The 17119-nt window shown below is 41.7% G+C and overlaps 1 long non-coding RNA gene across 1 annotated transcript in view; it reads right to left on the bottom strand.

Moving 5' to 3' along the window:
• The window catches only part of LOC138951070 (uncharacterized), a 54262-nt gene that overhangs the window by 24248 nt on the left and 12895 nt on the right, over positions 1 to 17119 (bottom strand). The window contains exon 3 of the long non-coding RNA XR_011450975.1: positions 11920 to 12148. This is a non-coding gene — a long non-coding RNA (uncharacterized lncRNA). The remainder of the gene's footprint in view (positions 1 to 11919; positions 12149 to 17119) is intronic.

Here is a 17119-nt window from a genome sequence, read left to right as displayed (position 1 = left end):
TAACCCTTGTTGAGTGGTTCTTGTATAGAATATAGTCAATGTTTGTAAAGATTTTAGTCAAGCAGTATGTAAGAAATGTTTAGTCCTTTGTACTGGAAACTTGCATTCTCCCAGTAAGGTCATATATTGTACTACGTTGCAAGCTCCTGGAGCAATTTTTTTGATTAGTGCTTTTGTGAACAAGAAACACTTAACAAGTGGCTCTATCCCATCTCCCCCCTTTCCCCTATCCCATCTCCCCCTTTCCCTCGTCGCGATATAACCTTCGTGGTTGAAAACGACGTTAAACACCAAATAAATAAAGAAAGAAAGACTAACCCAGTATCAAGTATGCCTGTGTGCCGAATATTTTCATATGAATTTCTGTTTGTTAATGTTATGGTGTATCACCCTATTTATGGGCTGAGGAATAAGTATTCTTGAGTCCTGAATACCTGAGGCATGTACATATATACTTTTATGCAGTATATGCTTTTGTTTTCTTCCAAGACAAATTACCAGAAGGAATGTCACTAGTTTTCGTATACTGTTTGAATTCCATGGACCATTTTCACCAAAGGGATTACTGAATAATCTCATGTCTGTTGTAAATTTTGGCCCATGACTTGTGGAGATATTACAATTTGGTGAAAATTAGGCTCGTTTTATGTAAAATATGCTGATTATTTGTTATTTTAGTTTCATCATTTTTCATAAATGTGCTTGGTTAATGTTTCAAATTAAATTTGCTGTTGTAGTTCATTCGGTGTTTTGCTCACAAAAAGTGTTTTGTCAGTTAACATTGATTTAAATAAAATTGGCTGACTAAACTTGATCCATTTGTCTTGAGTGTTTGCATCCATGTCTATAATAGGAGCGTTACAGACTTCACAAATAATGCTACAAATTGCGGATTAGCCAATGGACGAATGAATGTTCTGTTGAATGTTGAATACTGTACAGAATGCATGACCTTTTTTCTTTTTTTTTTAATAGTGGTGAGGCCCTCTACCACCAAAACGAATGTTTAGTCCAAGGCCGAATGCATTAATATGCCTGTGGCTAAATGGCTTTTAGCCATTGGTTAGACATTTATTTGTAACCATAGGCTAAGAAATTCCATTTTCGGACATAGGCTCATTCCTGAACATCACAATTCGTATTTGGTGTGGCGGCAAATTTAATGTGTCCAGGCTTATTATGACTTTCCACAATTGACGATGAGTTACTGATATCGAAACGCACACACACACACAAGAAACAGGGGCGGATCACAGCATGGTTAAGAGGGGGGGGGGGTTCAAATGTCTTTTAGGGAGAGTTCGACAACGCGAAACAGTTAATTGAGGACGCGAAGTGTTTAAACCATCTAGGGGGGTCTGGGGGCATGCCCCCCCCCCCCGGAATTCCTCTAATACACCTTCCAAAAAGTATATTTAGGAAGACAAATTTGGATCAAAACAAGGACAATTGACCAATCTGGTGTAACCTGAGACAGCAAATTGCCGACCTACTTTCTAAAACTGTCACTTAAAAGACAAAGGCCTGCTCCTATAGGGTCTGGGGGCATGCCCCCCCGGAACAGTTTTGATATAAATCAAGGAAAATGGAGCAATCTGGTGCAACCTGAGCCATCAGTTTTTCTTTGTTTTTAATTTGAAAAAAAAAATTTAAGCGGGGGGGGGGGGGGGGGCAGGGGGGGGGGTCCGGAACCCCCCCCCTGGATCCGCCCCTGAGAGAACAAGGTGGAACTTCCAAATTTAGGCTCCAAACAGCAGAATCAGGTTTGGAACCCAGTTTGGTAGTTTGGTCGTCGGTGTGTATCTCAAGGAACCCACTAGTACAAAAAAGAAACCCACTTTTCCAAACTTTTCCAAAGTCAGCAACATCGAAGTTTGTTTAGATATTTTTCTTTTTTACTCATATTCGGATCATTTACAACTAAATGAAGCTGTATAGTGCTTTTTGAAGTGCTCACTAGTTTAGAACATGTGGAACCCAGTTGACATAATGTTAGCAATAAACCCAGTTGGGTGGCCTTGCATGTATGTGTGTGTGTGTGTGTGAGTGTGTGTGTGTAGAGCGATTCGGAGTAAACTACTGGACCGATCTTTATGAAATTTTTCATGAGAGTTCCTGGGTATGATATCCCCAGACGTTTTTTTCGTTTTTTTCCATAAATGTCTTTGATGACGTCATATCCGGCATTTTGTAAAAGTTGAGGCGGCACTGTCACACCCTTATTTTTCAATCACATTGATCGAAATTTTGGCCAAACAATCTTCGATGAAGGCCGTACTTTGGGATTGCATTTCAGCTTGGAGGCTTAAAAATTAATTAATGACTTTGGTCATGAAAAATCTGAAAATTGTAATTAAAATTATTTTTTATAAAACGATCCAAAATTACGTTTATTGTATTCTTCATCATTTTCTGATTCCAAAAACATATAAATATGTTATATTCGGATTAAAAACAAGCTCTGAAAATTAAAAATATAAACATCATGATTGAAATTAAATTTCCGAAATAGATTTAAAAACAATTTCATCTTATTCCTTGTCCGTTCCTGATATGATATGTTTGGATTAAAAACACATTCAGAGAGTTAAAAATAATAGAGATATAGAAAAACGTGCTATCCTCCTCAGCGCAACCGCTACCGCGCTTTTCTGGATTGTTAATTTCTCTGCCTTTGCCACGAGCGGTGGACAGACGATGTACGGTCTTGCGGAAAAAATGCAATGCGTTCAGTTTCATTCTGTGAATTCGACTGTTGTATTTTCGCCTTCGCGACTTGTCTGTTCTTCTTTGCCGGAGGGGTGCTCGTGCACCAAGTGCACCTCCGCCCTCGTCCACCCCTCTTCACACACACACACACACACACACACACACACACACACACACACACACACACATGAGGTAGGGATAAACACATGAGGTAGGGATAAACACACATTTTGCGCCAGTGAAGTTAGATTGGTTGGTTGGGGTCTGCGGCTGGTAAGGGATTTAGGGGTAGGACCGACGAGAGGGCACGGATTCGGCGGTTTGACGTGTCGAGTCAACTTGTTCATATAGATCTGTGTAGGCGATCAACAACCCAAGCCGATCTGGATCTGTTCAAGTTAAAAGCAATGTCAAGGATACGAAGAAGTTTACCGAAAAACATCGATCCCAAGGACACATGTTGTAACTTTTCAAAGCAGCTACATTAAATCAAAGCTCCATCCACATTAAACCGAACGAGAATCCTCGAAGATCCCCGCAACTTCATTGCAATGTCGAAAAAGACCTCACAATGTCACCGTAGATCTATAGTTGGTTTTGGTTTTGTGTCACAGCAAAGAAACGAAGCAAATCTCCGGCTTTTATTGCACACTGAAAAATCGTTCATTTAGTGGGTTATTAAAATATATTTCTTTGAGGTTGCAAGGCAATGGCATCGCTGAGATGTACTTCGCCGAAAACACGACACAGGTTAGAAATTGACCGCATTTGGGCGCTTTTTACCGGCCAAAATAGGGTGACCTTTTTGACGGGATTATTGAAAAATCACTTCGGGGGCAGGTCTAAAATCCTGTGTATAGTGCCAAATCATACATCATTCAAAAGAGCAAAGCATGTTCTTTATTCTGACCGGCATATGGGCTAGGGTAAGTCATAGATATGAATAGACAGGATCTGTCTGTTATATATGAGTAAGTGTATTGCATTCCTTCAATAATCAGTCATCTACACTTGCTTGAAAAAAAGGCAAGTTTGAGTCTGTCTTGCATAAAAGACCTGCGAGATTTGTAGAAGTCAAAACAACAACTTACAGTCCAGCCTCTCAGCTTTTGTTCCATTCACTTTGTTTGTCTGTACGTATAGGTGCCCTGAAATGATTTGTAAGCACAACATTCACATACTTCAAAAACGCCATTGAAAAACTCGTCCACGCGCGTTTTAGATCTATTTACTTGGGTACCTGCCAAAGGCCGCTTCGCGTAACAAAATGACTACCAGAGTCGCAAGGCTCGGGATATTTTTTTTCTTCAAAAAAGTCACATTTCGTTGTTCTAGTCCGAATGGATTTGAAGATATGGCGAGTTGAAAACGCCGATTCTTTCGCCAGAAACACGTCTGGACTGAGAGCTACTATACGTACGGCGCCGTGCGCACAATTGACCGAATGATGCTATTCACACAATACCATCTGGCGATCTCTAAAAACTCATTTAAAAACAAACTAGTTGACATGTAATGAAACTATTTACTGAAATCAAGAAGTATCTTAGTTCTAGCAATGCAAATTGGGCACCCCCTGGCGAATGCACACTGGACCGTGCGTACACGCCTGTAACTACGCAGTCGCAATCAAGGGAAGTAACTCTATGAGTATAAACATTAGCAAGAACCGCAACTTGAATACACTCGTAACACCTTAAGAGGCCGGCGTCTTACCACCCCGCCACTGCGCACATCAACTCTTCCAAATATGGTACATTTTGCATGTTGCAGTACCCTTTGCCAGGGTCTGTGTTTTGGCCGTTAGTGGAATAACGGACTCTATTTTGTGATAGTGACATCGTCGGAAAACAGGATTTCCGCTGAGTACTTCCGACAAATTCAATAAAAAGTTGCTGCTGCTCTGCCTTGAAAACATTGATTTCTCACCACGTTTTCAAATTTTAAGCATATATTTACTAAACATCATACAGTTATTCTTTTCAAACTACCTTAACATGCTGAAAACCTAAATCCTGTCATGGGACGATTTTGGATTAAACTTCCGTGCCACCTCTTACCTTTTATCCTAACAATATTCCAGAAACAAAACTGTCCCACCCCCATACCCCTCCCCATCACCATCACTGACCTCATACTCAACAACCTTCACATTTTGAGAGAAAAACACACACACACAAAACATAACAAGAGGCGAAGCCTTCAAGGCTCCCGTAAGAAATCAACAAACAGTAACACAAACTCACTCACTCCGTCACACACACACACACACACACACACACACACACACACACACACACACACACACACACACACACACACACACATATACACACACACACACACGCGCACACACACTCAGTTAAAACTAACGCATCATATCAACTCCATGTATAATTTTCAAAAGAAGGCAAACAGATAAAATGACTGTGTATTTGTTGTTGGTGCAGTTGTCCTTGAAGGAGATCTTGTGCAATCCTCACACACACACACACACACACACACACACGCACACACACACACACTCACACACACACACACACAAACACACACACACACTCACTCACACACGCGCACACACACACACACACACACACACAAACATACCGTGACAAAACCGCACAAGCACGCACGTACACACATTTAAACTGCATCAGCATAATTGTTGCTTGCCCGTCGTAAATCAGCAGTATAGAGGGCACTGTGTTCATTTGCAAATCTACCATCAGCTTGTCTTTTGCACTCCAGACACTAAGCAATAGGTACCTGCCATGTGGCTCTTATTCCACTGCTGTCCTCAGTCCTATACTTTTCATCAAGACTTGTCACCATGCCGAGTGGATCTAAATTCGGAAGTCTTCATGTGGCTGAGGCATATCTGACATAGCGTCGATCTTGTAGGTTAACCTCCTTTCTGAAACAAATGGCAAAATGCGATTAGTTATGATGACTACAACCTACACAAATATAAACAGTGTTTTGAAACAGAATAGTCAGGTTATACAAGCCACTTTACCTATGCAGCATGGTAACCCTACAATATGCGAAACATGTCAACTGACTGCAGCAGCCTGGTTCTTAAAACAGCCAACACACTATTCACAGTCCATTTTAAGGAGCAGCGGAGGTACTCTCTGAGGGTCTTGTTTAAATGATAACGATCAACTCAGGAGGAAAAAAAAACAAGAGAGGAAAAAAGAAACCACATCAACCGCAGAAAAATACAGAATCACATGTACCATTATTTACAAACAAATGCCACAGCAAGCTTTCTTTGGACGACTGTCGTTGTCTCAAAACTCGCATTCTACCTTCTGTCCGAAAGAATCTAATCTTACGTTGTACTGCCTTGAAAGAAAATGCCAACAAAGACAAGAAAGCTGTTGCAAGGTAAGCTTACCAAACGTCACATAGCGAATCATGATAGTGCGTAAACAGCAAACAGTACAATCAAAGAGAGGATCGAGTCTGGAATGAAACGCAATACAGATCTAGCATTCAAAAACTGTCTTTCAAGTTCAAGGAAGTTGTTGCAAGGTCAGCTGGGATTCCATTCGCGGCTCCGGCGACGGCAGCGGCGACGGCAATTTGAAAAACATTGATGAAAGAAGGGATGACCCCATTCACACGGGTGCGGTACGGCGACGGCGACGGCGACGGGCCGGCGTGCGTGCGTGCGTTTTTTCAAGAAAGCTCCATGTAGCTTTCTGGACTGCCGTCTTCGGACGCCGTCTGGTATTTTGTGGGCGTTTCTCTTTTCCCGCGTTTTTCTCAGAACCTTTCCGAGCACAAAGAGACGAAAATACTGCTGAAACCTTTCGCCATCGAGTTACAGTTCTTGAACAAGATGGTGATAGGTTCCATACTGCCGTCTTTTCTCCAAAATGGCATGCACCCACCAGCGATGTCGTCTCTTTTGGCGTTTTTTCATTTGGCGGTACGCTAATAATATTAACATAAATTGTTCTTCATTATGAATGACAGTTTGCATGAGACGAGACCAACGTGGAGCCATGGCGGCATTGGCGGGAAGAGAACATATTCGGACGACGTCGCCGTTATATACGGTTCACGACGATGCGTTTTTCTCGCCAGAGCCGGATGCCGTTGCCGTCGCCGGAGCCGGAGCCGCACCGCAGCCGTAAGAATGGAATCCTAGCTTTACAGACAAAACCATGACAGTACATGTTTTGAATCTGAGGAAAAATCGTGATCATTTTGACTTTGAGAACAGATTCATTCCGTTTCCTTATATCTGCATGTTCAAGTACATGGTGGACAGTTTTTTTGGACAGAGTAAACTTAAAGGGCAGCTGTCGGGTTGCCTGGTCTCAAAAATGCGCGGAGTCGCGTGCAAAAACGCGTTTAAGAGTTTTCCGAGTTGATTCACTAAAGACTGTTGATTTGGTCCAGAAGAAGACACTTTTATCATTAGTTTGAAACCATTAAAATGCGTGAAACGTTCTGCTAGTTCTCACAATACGCAAAAAAACGAAGCAGTTGGCAGGCCGAAACGACTCAAAATCCGCGACCGACAACTCTGTCAGCACAAGAAAGACGCCTTGCTGTGACGTCACTCGAGGAAGCCGATAAGGCCGCTGTGAAGTTTACAGTACAATGTAGACTACAGCTGGACATCTGTAATGCTGTACGCGTGATTGATTCTTGCACAAAGTAAAATATTAGGATGGTAATATCTTCTCAAGACCCACGTTCCCATTTTCTCTTCTTTGATCTGACCGACTGCAACCTTTACAAGTCATTTCTAAAGTGGTTCACATGCTGTTGCTACTCCTCCAGTCCACCCGGTTAAACCATAAAGTTGCTCAACCACAGACCCTCGTGTCCCTTGTCAGCAGACACTGTACACTTATGAAGAAGGTCCGCTTGAGGTGTCACACCAATTACCGTGTACGTGTGAGGTACTGAATTCAAGACAAAAGCCAACTCTGTCGGTGGGAAAATCTAGGAAAGAGATGACGATAATACATCTGAGTTACTCACTCAAGTAGATAGACGAGATAAGATAAAGGGAAGAGAGACGGAGACAAAGATGAAACTGGAGCGAGTGTGGAAAATGGGGGAGGGGGGTTCGGCCGCAAAAAATCAAAGATGAATTTGTCAAACTGTGTTTGTGATGGTTATCGTGTGTGTGTGTGTGTGTGTGTGTGTGTGTGTGTGTGTGTGTGTGTGTGTGTGTGTGTGTGTGTGTGTGATAACACGTATGTGTGTGTGTGTCTGTGTATATGTGTGATAACACGTGTGTGTGTGTGTGTGTGTGTGTGTGTGTGTGTGTGTGTGTGTGTGTATGTGTGTCTGTGTGTACCCATGTTTCCACAGGTTTGGTTGCCTAAATCACCATAAGGCAACCATCCACACGTGGATGGCAACCTAAACTCTGGATGGCAACCTAATTGTGTGGATGGTCGCTTCATTTAACACCGTTAAATTGACTTTTTTGACGGAAAGAATGTCATAACAATGTTCAAAATGACATTCTTTCCGTCCTCTATAGGCGACGAAATAGGTCAAATTTTGTGCATTTTTTAGTGCAAAATTCTTCGATGCCGGAGCGAGTACTGCACCCAGTGCTGTTGTAGTGCAAGTGCACTAGAAAGGCACTACACCCAGTGCCGCCTCTTAGGTAACCATCCACACTTTAGGTACGTGTGTGTCTGTGTGTGAGTGTGTTTGTGTGTGTGTGTTTGTGTTCCTCGACGCGTGACAATATCTGCCAATAAGTTGAACAAAAACAGGGTTCAAGTGGAACAAAAGCAGGAGGGGGACGGAAGACATGTTATGAACTCCGTTTTTTACTGCGAAATTTTGGCCTGGGAGAAGTCACCCCATCCTAAGTTTCTCTTCACCTACCCGTGAAGTATGCTTGAGGGCTTGACTAGACAACCCGATTGCGCCCATTACACTTTCTTTATTTGGTGTTTAACGTCGTTTTCAACCATTCAAGGTTATATCGCGACGGGGAAAGGGGGGAGATGGGATAGGGGAAAGGGGGGAGATGGGATAGAGCCACTTGTTAATTGTTTCTTGTTCACAAAAGCACTAATCAAAAAATTGCTCCAGGGGCTTGCAACGTAGTACAATATATGACCTCACTGGGAGAATGCAAGTTTCCAGTACAAAGGACTTAACATTTCTTACATACTGCTTCACTAAAATCTTTACAAACATTGACTATATTCTATACAAGAAACACTTAACAAGGGTAAAAGGAGAAACAGAAATCAGTAGTCGCCTCTTACGACATGCTGGGGAGCATCGAGTAAATTCTTTCTCGTCCCAACCAATATGGGACTCCCCCTAACCCGCGGGGGGGTGCCCATTACACGGCATAAAGAGAGCACCGTTCAACCCGGCCGATTCTGCGGCTGACGTCACGCGTCCAAGGGAAGTAATTTTCGAGCGGGCTGCATTGACTCGGCCAAGAATGCAAACTTTCTTCGATTAAAGACATTGTAGCATGTCTAAAGTCTTCGGACTTGTGTTATCAAGCTGTCAAAATCACCAAGTAACTTTTAAGTATAGTTTCAGTTACATGATAACTCATTCTAAGGAACAGATTTTGAGAGCCACAACCCGACAGCTGCCCTTTAACTTGAGACTCTACTGCAAGTCTTGAAATTCACATAAATCGAACCACGAACAATTAAAGACATCCAAACATTACAGGCACTTTAGATCAACTCATTTCACTAGAGGTGACTGCCTAGCACTGTGTTTGACATCCGTGTCTGCTGAAATAAAAAGAAATTAAAACAAAACGGATTAACAGTAGGTGACACGTTATCAGAGTGGGAGACACTAGATCTGTCTCTGTACTTACCGGGATACGGATGCCAGATCGACACTAGCACTGCGCTTTCGACAGCTCTTCCTCGCGTGGACATTGGAAAAACGCTGTGCAGATCAAATTGTAGGAAATCTCCCTTTGGTATCTTCTTTATTTACTTTTCTGGAGCTTAGAAACCGAACAACATGAAATCGTCTTCCCCGAATCGGCGAATGCAGAGGTGAGAACTGGAGAAGTGAATCTATGTATACCAGAATCCTTCGCGCGACCCCTGACCTGGTCTTGACACCTGACCTGGTCTACATACCACACACGACAGAAACCAGTCAACTGCTTGTACCCCTTCAAAACCCCCCACCACCCGTTTTCTTTGGATACATAGAGAATACTACATTGTTTGCTGTGTCGTACCAGATTTACACGAGTTGTTTTTTTAAATATTGAACTGCGAGCGAAAGCGAGCTGTTCACTATTTGAACAAGAGGCGAAGCCTTCAAGGCTCACGTAAGAAATAGACAAACAGTAACACAAACTCAATCACTCCGTCACACACACACACACACACACACACACAGTAAGCATAGGTGACACTGTGCAAGAAAGCGAGACACTAGATCTAGATCTGTCTGTCTGCATGTAGCCTACTTACAGACACGACTGCCAACTAGTCTCGGCCCGCTCAAAATAACAATGACCGAGACTTTCAGTAATTCCTTCGCGTGACGTCTAACCCTCTTACACCATAATGTGACGTCTTCAAATGACGAAATGTTAAAGTTTCTACCACAGACATACACACGCACACACACACACACACACACACACACACACACACACACACACACACACACACACACGCACACGCACACGCACAGACAGACAAAGTTACGATCGCATAGGCTACACTTACGTGAGCCAATACGTGAGCCAAAAAGCAACGAGTGTAAATCTGGTACGACACAGCAAGCCATGTATTATTCTGTTTATCCTACATACATGTACTTTACTTACGTATATTTTACTGAAAATGTCTTGCAGACGAAGCAGCTAAATTGAAGACGCTTGTTTTGGAACCTCGATCTCTTCTAAAGCCTAGTGCAATCTATTAGTCAAAGCAAAGAAACGTCACTCTGAAAGTGTGGCGTGACGTGTTAGTTCTAAAGATTCATCGAGGGTAATTAGCGAGCGCAAGTTATGTTTCTATAATGACGTTTGTCTCGGTGACTTTGGCATCATAAGCAGTGGAAAAACAGGTCCCTGCCAGACTTGCTTGACATGACCTCATTAACATGATATACACACGTGTGATTTGAACGATTATTATCTCACGGGTGTCTCTCTCACGTATGTAGGATAAACGCTTTAACTACACACATACCGACACAATGTTGATCATTGCTTCAATATTTTGAAGATGGTGCTTGAAAAATAACCAGGTGAAATGAGAATTTCGGTGTTTAGTCAAATGTTAAAGTTTCTACCACAGACATACACACACACATACATACATACATACATACATACATACATACGCACGCACGCACAGACAGACAAAGTTTAGCATCGCATAGGCTACACTTACGTGAGCCAAAAACCAGAACAAATGCTTTTGTTTTAAATTCATCCACGTTGACAGGATTGATACGGTGCTGGCCAAGACAACAAATATTGTACTCAGACTACTGAGTGACCTCATTTCTGACACCATGACGTCATAGCAGGATATGCTATCATCACTAGTCTAGCCAAGGTTAAATTAGCCAAGACACTAAGTTGTGGCTTAAAATCAGACAATCACATATATTTTGCGGAAGTGGAGACTTACATCAAAACCTACAAGTGTGTGGAATTTGGAGGCTCTAGCTTAAACATTACCACAGAAATCCTCAAGTTCAAGTTGTTATGAACCGAACAGGACAACGCTGTGACCCCAAAGAGGTAAGAGGGTCAACCAAACTAGGGTCATATCGGCAGATTATCAAACCCAAGAAGTGTGCTAAGTGTGGAACCTCTAGCTTTAGAAACATCCGAAATAACCCCAAGGAAACGTTTTGTGTCGCCGGCTAACATCGCTCATTCCTAAGACACTCCTGATTACTCAGGAGAGGCAAAACGGCCAAAATGGGCTAACAACAAGTCAAGGTCATCACCGAGAAGCAGATACCTATAATGAATTCATCATCGTGTCTTTTAACGATTTGCCAACAATTCTGATCACAGTCCTGGCTGACCGTATCATTAACGATTTGCCAACAATTCTGATCACAGTCCTGGCTGACCGTATCATTAACGATTTGCCAACAATTCTGATCACAGTCCTGGCTGACCGTATCATTAACGATTTGCCAACAATTCTGATCACAGTCCTGGCTGACCGTATCATATACGTGACGACGACTTACCCCGTTTTGCACCAGCTCAGAAGCTCCGCCCATCCCGTGGTGTTGTCATAACGACACGTCAAGCGAACGTTCTTCTGACCGCGTTGAAGCGTTATTGCGGTCCCTTCTTGTCCGCCCTTCACTGACGTCGTAAGGGATACTCTGTTGGGCGTTTCTGTTGTTGTTACAGTTGTTGTTTCTGTTGTTGTTTCTGTTGTTAGTTTTGTTGTTTTTACTGTTGTTGTTGGTTCTGAAATCATAAAACAGATTGCTAACCTTCCACAATTCAGAATCAAAAAACAAGAGTGCAGTGGGGTTATATTTGTCCATCCCCTTCCCCACTACACACACACACACACACACACACACACACACACACACATACATACATACACATACATACATCAAGATTCATACATACACATACACACACCTAACACTTAGAAACATGGACACAACTCAAACTTTAGTGAGTTTGGTAAATGAAAAAGCAAGGTTTGGTTAATTGGTGAGTGTCCGTTACATACAAAGGCCAACTGAGAAGTACCGAGCCCGACTAGAAAGAAATTGACTAATAGACATTCAAAACTTGGCATGAATTACACAATGTTATTATAAAGACTTCGTCATGCAAACTATTGCGTATTTTCACTGGTTAGTGTGTGTGCCTTGCTTTCTCAAAGTACCATACCCCACTGTTTTCCCCAACATGGAGAAAACTAACAAAGATCAGTGATCCAATTTTTGCGAAGAAAATATTAGGAACATTGGAAATTCATTTTGACTTGACGTGAACATTTGGCAGGGATCCCCCTTCATACTCCAAAGTAATAAGGTGGTCAGCTTAATTCAGGCTTGGAAGGATAACCGTTTAAGATGACAAATGCTATGGAAGACCACCAACGGTCACAATTCAAGGAAACGGTTGATGCTGTCTACGCACTGGTGATGCAAAATTAACCGATTGCTGATATACTTGGCATCTCGCATGAGAGAGTTTAGAGTATTATGTGCGGTAAGCTGTCCACGAAGACAGTTTAAGCAAGGTAGGCCCTCAAACTTCTACACAAGAACTGAATCACTTCTCTCTTTCTCATTTTTTCTCTCGTTCTCACTCCTTCTGGTTTGTGTGTGCATATGTATGTCTGTGTATGTGTGTGCGTGTGTGTGTCTGTTTCAGTGTGTGTGTGTGTGTGTGTGTGTGTGTGTGTGTGTGTCTCTCTCTCTCTCTCTCTCTCTCTTGCTCACTCGCTCACTCACTCTGTCTCTCTCTCTCTGACTCTGCCTCTCTCTCTCTTTCTTCATTACACACACACACACACACACACACACACACGCACAAACGCATACGTACACACGGTATCGTACACACAAACTCACACACATAAAAACATCCGTGTATGTATATATACGGTATCATGCGAAGAGAGAGAGAGAGGGGGGAGGGGGAAGAGCGAGCAAGAAAGAAAGAGCGAGAAAAGACAGATGGAGAGAGAGAGAGAGAGAGAGAGAGAGAGAGAGGGGGGGGGAGGGGAGCGGAAGAGACAAGGAGAGAGCGATTTAAAAGAGGTACAGAGAAAGAGCGATTGAGAGGTGCAGAGAGAGACACAGAGACAGACAGACAGACATACAGATCCGACAGACAGCCATGCAGACATTATACTATACGCACTCACACGCACACACAAAGGTAAGTGTCTGCCGTTTGAACATGTAGTATAGTGCTATCGACACGTAGCGTTATCGACACGTAGCGCTACAGTACATTGGTTTTTCAAAAATAGTGATATCGACACGTAGTTCTATTGAGACGTAGTGATAATGGCATGTGTGAATTGTGGCAATAGCACTACGTGCCGATAGCACTACTGTTTTTGGCAATTTGTGTCGATAGCACTACAGAAAATAGCGCAAACGATACGTAGCACAAATGACACGTAGCGCTAGCGGGACGCACCGGTCTGTGTGTGTGTTTGTGTGTGTGTGTCATAGTGTGTGTGTGTGTGTGTGTGTGCAATAAATACATGTGATGAGCGTATTTTTTTTGACACAAAAAGAAAAAAAGTTATTCATCAAAGACGGTTTAGGCAAATTGCTGTAAAGGTTTTCGAAAAAAAAAAGGATACAGCTAATCTGATGTATAAAGCTGGTTGCTGTTTATGTGTGTACGTTTGTGTGGTGGGTATGATGATATTAGGCTCCGAAACAACTGCATCGATTTTGACGGGAATCGCAGAGTATGTTTATTACCGTTCAAAGCGGCGTGTCCTAGGGTACCCCTCTCTCTCTCTCTCTCTCTCTCTCTCTCTCTCTCTCTCTCTCTCTCTCTCTCTCTCTCTCTCTCTCTCTCTCTCTCTCAAAAGCAGACCACTGCTTAATCTACACTGAGCACAAAAAGTTAAGGATATTTTTTTCAGTGGTATACCCCAGATGTTAATCAGCAGTTTTTTGGTCAGAAATATACGTGTATTAGAAGATCGGTCTTTCTTCTCCTCAAAAATGTGTTTCTGAAAACTTAGCAATATTTGGGTATGACGTCACAGGTCCGTGACCACGCCTACCTTCAAAAATGGCGTTTTTTGACGGCATGATTCACTTTCAACCGTCGAAACAGTGACTTAAACTAAATGATATTTTACATTTTTTACATCCGAAAGTTTATTTGGTGTCTTACCTAACAGTTCATACACATTTCGTTCTAATCCGCCGCGCAGTCAGGCTGATCTAACGTGTAAAAGGAGTGACCACAATCCTGAAAAACAGCAACAAATCCAGGGTTTTTGTGATGTTTTTTTCTATGTAGCCGCAGTTGATATTTTTAATTTTCAGAGCTTGTTTGTAATCCAAATATAACATATGTACAGTGAAACCCGGCTATATTGAAGTAGGCTATATTGAAATCCCGGCTATATTGAAGAATTTTTCAGGTCCCGGCTGAAGCTCTACTTTTTCTTTGTTAAAAAATGTTGGCTACATTGAAGTCGGCTATATTGAAATCCCGGCTATATTGAAACAAAAATTCAGCCCACGGGACGTTTTTACCTGGCTATATTAAATGTGTGCTCCAAAGATTTGTTTAACTTTTTATTTTTAAGAACAATGACTGCGCGGGCGCCGAATGATATGACACGCCTCTCAGCGCAATCAGTTGAGGAAGGGGAGAGGCCAGATCAGCATCAACTTTCGAGTCAGGAGGTCTCTGATAACAATTACAGTCTAACAATGCCGCGGGCCTCTGACAGCTACGCCATGTAGTCTAGCAAAAATGGCTGCAAAACAAACAAGTCGCGTAAGGCGAAATAACAACATTTAGTCAAGCTGTCGAACTCACAGAATGAAACTGAACGCACTGCATTTTTGTCACAATGACCGTTGTCCGCCGCTCGTACAAAAGGCAGTTAAATTAACGAGCCTGTTTAGCGCGGTAGTGGTTGGGCTGTGCTGCAAAGCACGCTTTTCTGTACCTCTCTTCGCTTTAACTTTCTGAGCGTGTTTTTAATCCAAACATATCATACATGTACCTATGTTTTTGGAATCAGGAACCGACAAGGAATAAGATGAACTTGTTTTTAAATCGATTTCGGAAATTTATTTTTAATCATAATTTTTATATTTTTGTAATTTTTAGAGCTTGTTTTTAATCCGAATATAACATATTTATATGTTTTTTGAATCAGACAATGATGAACACTAAGATAAACGTAAATTTGGATCATTTTATAAAAAAAAAATTTTAATTACAATTTTCGAATTATTAATGACCAAAGTCATTAAATAATTTTTAAGCCTCCAAGCTGAAATGCAATACCAAAGTCCGACCTTTGTCGAAGATTGCTTGACCAAAATTTCAATCAATTCGATTCAAAAATGAGGGTGTGACAGTGCCGCCTCAACTTTTACAAAAAGCCGGATATGACGTCATCAAAGACATTTATCCCAAAAAAGAAAAAAAAAATCCGGGTATATCATACCCAGGAACTCTCATGTCAAATTTCATAAAGATCGGTCCAGTATTTTACTCTGAATCGCTCTACACACAAACACGCACAGACAGACAGACAGACAGACAGACAGACAGACACACACACACACACACACACACACACACACACATACACCACGACCCTCGTCTCGATTCCCCCTCTATGTTAAAACATTTAGTCAAAACTTGACTAAATGTAACAAGTCGCGTAATGCGAAAATACAACATTTAGTCAAGTAGCTGTCGAACTCACAGAATGAAACTGAACGCAATGCAATTTTTCAGCAAGACCGTATACTCGTAGCATCGTCAGTCCACCGCTCATGCTCATGGCAAAAGCAGTGAAATTGACAAGAAGAGCGGTTTAGTAGTTGCGCTGAGAAGGATAGCACGCTTTTCTGTACCTCTCTTCGTTTTAACTTTCTGAGCGTGTTTTTAATCCAAACATATCATATCTATATGTTTTTTTGAATCAGGAACCGACAAGGAATAAGATGAAAGTGTTTTTAAATTGATTTCGAAAATTTAATTTTAATCATAATTTTTATTTATTTTTTATTTTTAAAGCTTGTCTTTAATCCAAATATAACATATTTATATGTTTTTAGAATCAGAAAATGATGGAGGATAAGATAAACGTAAATTTGAATCGTTTTATAAAATAAATATTTGTTTTACAATTTTCAGATTTTTAATGACCAAAGTCATTAATTAATTTTTAAGCCACCACGCTGAAATGCAATACCGAAGTCCGGGCTTCGTCGAAGACTACTCGACCAAAATTTCAACCAATTTGGTTGAAAAATGAGAGCGTGACAGTGCCGCCTCAACTTTCACGAAAAGCCAGATATGACGTCATCAAAGACATTTATCAAAAAAATGAAAAAAACATCTGAGGATATCATACCCAGGAACTCTCATGTCAAATTTCATAAAGATCGGTCCAGTAGTTTAGTCTGAATCGCTCTACACACACACACGCACAGACAGACAGACAGACAGACAGACAGACATACACACACACACACACACACACACACACACACACACACACACACATACACACACACACACACGCACACATACATACACACACACATACATACACCACGACCCTCGTATCGATTCCCCTCTCTACGTTAAAACATTTGACTAAATGTAAAAAGGGTGAGTCTGACAATTAAAAGAAAAATCGAGCTTATTCAGAAGCTGGAAACTGGCTGCAAAAAAAGAAAGGAA

The sequence above is a fragment of the Littorina saxatilis genome, linkage group LG16 (assembly GCF_037325665.1).
Source record: "Littorina saxatilis isolate snail1 linkage group LG16, US_GU_Lsax_2.0, whole genome shotgun sequence".
Classification (NCBI taxonomy): Eukaryota; Metazoa; Mollusca; class Gastropoda; order Littorinimorpha; family Littorinidae; genus Littorina; species Littorina saxatilis.
This window is presented reverse-complemented; position numbering and strand designations above follow the sequence as displayed.